We start from the raw sequence: 6,000 nt of genomic DNA, 5'->3' as shown, positions 1-6,000 counted from the left end.
CAGTTTGTGGACAGTAACTCTCAAATTAGACAGTGTACGTAACAAGCAAAGTTCTGGGGAAAAAACGTGAAGTTTTTATGTCGTCAAATACATTTTAAAATAACTGAGAGTTAAATTCTGCATTCCGAATTCTACTATGATTAATTTATCGTGAAAGACTAACAAGGGATATACGTAACTCTCAAAGCATGTTTAATTCTATAATGACGATAAGAATTCATGTGTAAATCGATTTTCTTCCTAGTATATTTATGGTAAAAAGAAAAAGCGGAAAACATCTTCAGCTCGGGATTATTTTACTCATCATATTCATGTTGGAACATAGCGATAAAAATCCCATTTCAAATCGCCTGCTGTGTAGCGCAGTAGTAGAATGTTGCTTTCAGATGCGCTTCATTATTTACTTTCATGTAAAAAAAATCACATTTGCATGATGGTAATCCACAAAAGTATAGTGGCAGCCTTTTGATGTGGTTCATCTGTCATTGGCTGATCAAATACTCACTTGCTCTCAGTGCATCCCTTTAGTCAAATGGCCAAGGCTTGGCACTGATTTATTTGTTACTCTGAGTTGCTCTGAATTAGTCATTGTCATTAGCTATACGGAGGCCTTTGGTGCCAAATGCACACATTCTACATTGCGTTTCTGCTGACGCATGACATTTGCCGACACTTTAATGGTTTGTCAATGTCAGGCAGACAGACTTTTCCCAATGTGACACTTTATTTATTTGTTTCCTGACTTCACCTCGAGTAAAGTAAAATAATCCTAAGCTGAAAACGTGTGCTTATAATAAAGCCAGAAACCCAGACATATAACTGAATATTAAGAGAGAATACTAAATAACGGTTCAGGTTAGAATGTTATTTGGAAGCCAAAGGAGCTGTGCATTTTAAAATCTAGATTGAAAACTAATTTCTTTAGATCTCCATTTTGTCTTTAGTTTGTTGTCCTTCCCTCACACCTGCGATTAGCACTGTTGACTATGTACGGTGCGAAATAAGTTCAACATACACACAATCCTGGATGCTACTATGATGGTTAGCACGCGGGACTTTTAATCCAGAGGTGGCCAGTTTGATTTTCCAGCATGGCAGTCGAAACATGGTGCAAGTTTCTTTGATCTCGCAACTTCTGTACACTCAGCTATACAAACACCATATTCATTTGATATATCCTGCATGGTAAAGTAGCAGTGTGGGTACTTCCACCTCTTCTAAGACATCTGTTCACCATGGAAGAGTAGGCCAAATACCCTCTAGAGGAGCTCTCTAATATCTCTTTTACTGGCGGCTCTGTATTCCAGCAGTAGCATGAACAATACATCTCAGGGCAGCCCCTTTACCATTAACCATTAAGACACTGTACGGGATGGACACCTGTGAAAGAAAGCTTATTTGGGTTCTTCCAGCTTAAATAAAATGTCTGTCTACAACAATAAGGCCTAGCGTAACAGCGTGGCACACGGTGATGACATTTGTGCCTTACACAGCAAGAAGAGCCTCAGTTCAATGCCTGACTCGGTTACCTTTCTGCGTGGAGTTTGAATGTTCTTCCCCCCTCTGCTGCATAGGTTACTCTGGGTTTTGTAGTTTTCCCAGTTTTTTCACACTACTAAAAATACTAAGATTGTAACTTTTATTGAAAAAAATTCTCAAAATGGATCTGCAAATAACTTCATTGGGATTGCACACATACCGATATTACCCCTGCTGCGAAAAATTGGCTGGATCCTTCTCAGTGAGACTTCCGAGGTTGCAAATGTAATAATAAGAATAATATATTACACAAGCCTTATTGAGAAGACCCATATTTGGTAATAAGATTAGAAAACTAAAAGTTCACCAAAACACTTTGACAGGTGTTAAAATAACTTAGCACTGAATAACACTCAGTCATTTTTGTTCTAAAAACATATAAAGTCAATGCACGTATTAACTAGCGTTATATACTCAATACATTAGACATTGGTTTAGGATAAGGAAGCAGATAGGTTCATGCAATCCTTTAAAAGTGAGGATTTTAAATGAGATTACCTACTGACACCTCATTCAGAGCACAGGAATGGCACCTTAGAATCCCATAAATGTGTACACACTTTATATAAAACTACTGTACTAGCTTTAGTGGAAATCGTTTGTGTAAAAATGTAAATGTTCCTTTTATTATAATAGTGGCTTTACGATTGTGCGCTTTCAAAGTAATCAGCCGAGGCGAACAATTTGAAATAAGCTGCCAAAGGCAATAACTTTTTTTAGACAAATAAGCTGTATAAAATTGTTAGTGTTGGAAATAAAACACTATATAGCCCCTTAGCCAATCCACTGCTGGATGAAGACATCTCTTTGACAGTCATGAGGGTTGTTTGACCATACCATCATATTCAGATCAGTGCGGGTTGCTACAGGATTGGAGGATCAGCTCGTAATGAATATTAAAAATATATACATTATAAAACTAAATTTCGATTTAAAGCTTTCGTGACTGCAAGGATTCATCTTCTTTGGTTTTTTCTGTAAAGTCACGTAGAATGAGAATAAAATAATAAAATAAAACAATCAAATTCTCACGACGTTTCGGCCACAACACAAGTGGCCTTCTTCTACAATGGTGTAGCTCTGTCGTCCCGACAGGTTTGTTCCTTTCACCTGAAGAAGGCCACTTGTGTTGTGGCCGAAACGTCGTGAGAATTTTATTGTGTTATTTTATTATTTTATTCTCATTCTACGTGACTTTACCGAAAGAACCAAAGAAGATTATAAAACTAGCCACTACATATATTGTTGATGAGTTATATATGGTGAGATGTTTAATGTATATACCTCTATTTGATTTATACATAAATAATACAATAACGTGATTTGAATCGGTGGTTACTTCGTAATTTTTCCATCATAGTTTGAAATGGAATTGAAAAGGCCTGTTTTTCCATTGTGACCTGCAAAGACTATGCAAATCATATTCAATATTGAAACATTCATATAATTAAATTATATTACAATGTTACTCAAATGTCTCCTATATTGAAATAAACAAAAGCCAGTTTATTTTTTTGCTGTTTTTTTCTTAACTTAACTCTAAATATCTGGCCTGTGTGGCTGCATAACAAATAAGGATGGGGCTTAAATAGATGGAAACTGCGCCTTGCATGAGCAATTTTTATCCTCTGCGGAGATGAGTACATATTACAATTGCTGTGCAATTCACGGTTATTAGTGGCTGATCAGCTAACTGATAAGAATGTATGCTGTAATAATAGTACGCATCATGAAACAAAGTACAGGGAACATTTCTTTGGTTCACTCTGTTCTTTTTTTGTTGAGAAGGAATTTCTATATTGAAGGAAGAGTACAGTGGTCCTTCGATTAACGATATTAATTGGTTCCACGAAAACCATAGTTAATTGAAATGATCGTTAATCGAATATTGGACACACGAGAGCTGTTTCCATAAGCAACGCACATCAAACATTGAAAAACTTGCCAGGGCTCTCAAGACGCTCATAAAAGGGCGTCGCTGATTGGCTGAGATCTGCTGAGTCCACTTAGGAGTGCTCCGATTGGCCAAAATTGGTGGCCGCGTGATATCGTAAACGTATTATTAATCGAAAATGTATCGTTAATAGGAACAATGGTAAAAAATATATATATTTAAAGCTTTCGTGACTGCAGTAATTCATATTCTTAGCTCTTTCGGTAAAGTCACGTTGAAGGGAAACAATAAAATAATAAAATACATATAAAACAATAAAAAATTATCACGACGTTTCGACCATAACACAAACGGTCGTCATCAGGTGTGAAAAAACCAACGGCAAGAAACATTTGTTGTTTTTTTCACACCTGATGACGACCGTTTGTGTTATGGTCGAAACGTCGTGAGAATTTTTATTGTTTTATGTACATTTTATTATTTTATTGTTTCCCTTCAACGTGACTTTACCGAAAGAGCTAAGAATAGGAACAATGGTACCCTATGGGAGGCAAATCGTAAATAGAAATATCGTTAATCGATGGCATCGTAAACCGAGGGAGCACTGTCATTTCATTGCTTTTGTGCATTGCCCTGGCCCCTGTTATTTACATAACCGCAGAAATACCAATAGACAGATTATGCTAAAATATGCTCGGATTTTCACTTGACAATCCAGTTGTCCTCACAATGCAAAACACTCCTTAAAATATCTGAATGAATGGCCCTCCAGAAAATAATTAAGACAATTCTCTTCTTACTCTTCTTCAAGTGCCTTGGCCTTTTGGCTCTGAGTATCCATCACTGATATTTCCTTGCAGTGGCTTGTCCACTACTCTATGGCTGTCACTGCGTCTTTCAACCAGGATCCTGTCCATCCTGTCCAATGTTTGATGTACTGTACGATCGTGGTCTTCCTCCTCGAGCACCTTCAAGTGTTCCTTCCATCACCATCGGTCACCATTCAGCCGGTCACTATTCATTCTGGTCACGTGTCCAATACACTGCAGTTTCCTCTATTTCACCTGACTTAGTAGCCTTGCTTTTTTTGTCGATGTACATCCTTTCCAAAATGCCCTTGATCGTCGCATGCTCCGAATAAGAAACCTGAAGAATTATCTGGAAGACTTGTCAGTTTGAAAAGTTAATACGGAAATTTGTATAGAAGGAAGATGTAATCCACAAAAAAAATAACTCTGCAGTGCAGATCACACGTAAACTTTGTTTTTTAGCTGTCTGACACGAATGTGAAACTTCATTAATGACAAAAATACTTTAAAGTTATGGTGAAGCACATTTTAAGGACTCCAGTACCATCACCGTAACATCACTACCGTGTGTTTTGATACTTCATGGTGGCATGCTTTGTGTGACTTTGAAGTTTTTTTTGTCTCATTAACAAAGCTTCAATCTTATGGACAGCCCTGACACACAGCCGAGGTTCGTATCTAGTTTTAGGGAAATGTTAAAACATTTTAATCCTTGAAGTGATCCATCAACTTTGATCTTGGAAAAAACCAGGCCATCAAATGGGTTCTCAGCTTTTCCAAAGTCATTCTCACATTGTTTTCACTGCTCCCATTGTTCTCTGTTTCACCCTTACTTGGATGCTACATTTGCAAATGTAGAGGCCGATTTGAACCCAACCCGTCGTAATATTATTGACAGCATTAGAACTTCATGCGATGCTGCTGTGGTGTAATTGTTAGCACACTGGATTTCAACCCATAGGTTGCTGGCCAATTTTATCTTAAGCAGTGCACACGTTTCTTAATCCCGCACATCTGTCCACGTCGAATTACAGTATAAGTTAGTCGATCAGCTGGTCGCATGTGATGGGAGAAAGTTTGGGTACTCCCATCTCTTCCAAAATGTACGGCCAGAATGGAAGAGTAGTAGACCACAATACCTTTGCAAGAAAACAAAATATACGTGTAATTGGAAACATTTCAGGCAGTATTATGTCTTCATAACACATAAACAGAGAGGCAAAAGTGATAGGGATAATAAGGGTTGGAGCTGCACTGAACACCATGGGGGGGGGGGGGGGGGGTCTGATGAGAATTACATTTTAAACATATTTTTGATGACCATTTTTAAATGTGTATGTGAATAGTTACATAATAATAGATATTGAGTATCAAACAAACTCTTAAAAAACCAAATACATTTTATAATAAAAGTATAATGGTAAAATGTTGCTGCCAAAAATGCATTGTGGGAAGGCTTGTTCTTGTGAGGACAAACAAGGTACGACCCTGCAGGCAAGTGCATTCCTGGACACAATTACCACCATTTCAATAAAAGGAATTTAACTGCTATGCATTTCTGAGATAGAGAAGTGTGGGAAATGAAATGTGGACTACAACTATGAACCTAAAATTGACAAAGTGATTATGAGGTTTGTCTAGCAACTCACTCTTAAAGTTATGTTCTAAGTGTGGTTGAGGCATTCATTCAGTCCTACTGGCTGACCGGTATTCAGTTTAAACATGAGGGGGGGGCTGTCCATAATCTGGTCTTATTAC

This window comes from Petromyzon marinus, chromosome 7 (genome assembly GCF_048934315.1).
Source record: "Petromyzon marinus isolate PM22_M1 ecotype Great Lakes invasive population chromosome 7, UKy_Petmar_22M1.pri1.0, whole genome shotgun sequence".
Taxonomy (NCBI): domain Eukaryota; kingdom Metazoa; phylum Chordata; class Hyperoartia; order Petromyzontiformes; family Petromyzontidae; genus Petromyzon; species Petromyzon marinus.
Note: the sequence above shows the minus strand (reverse complement) of the source record.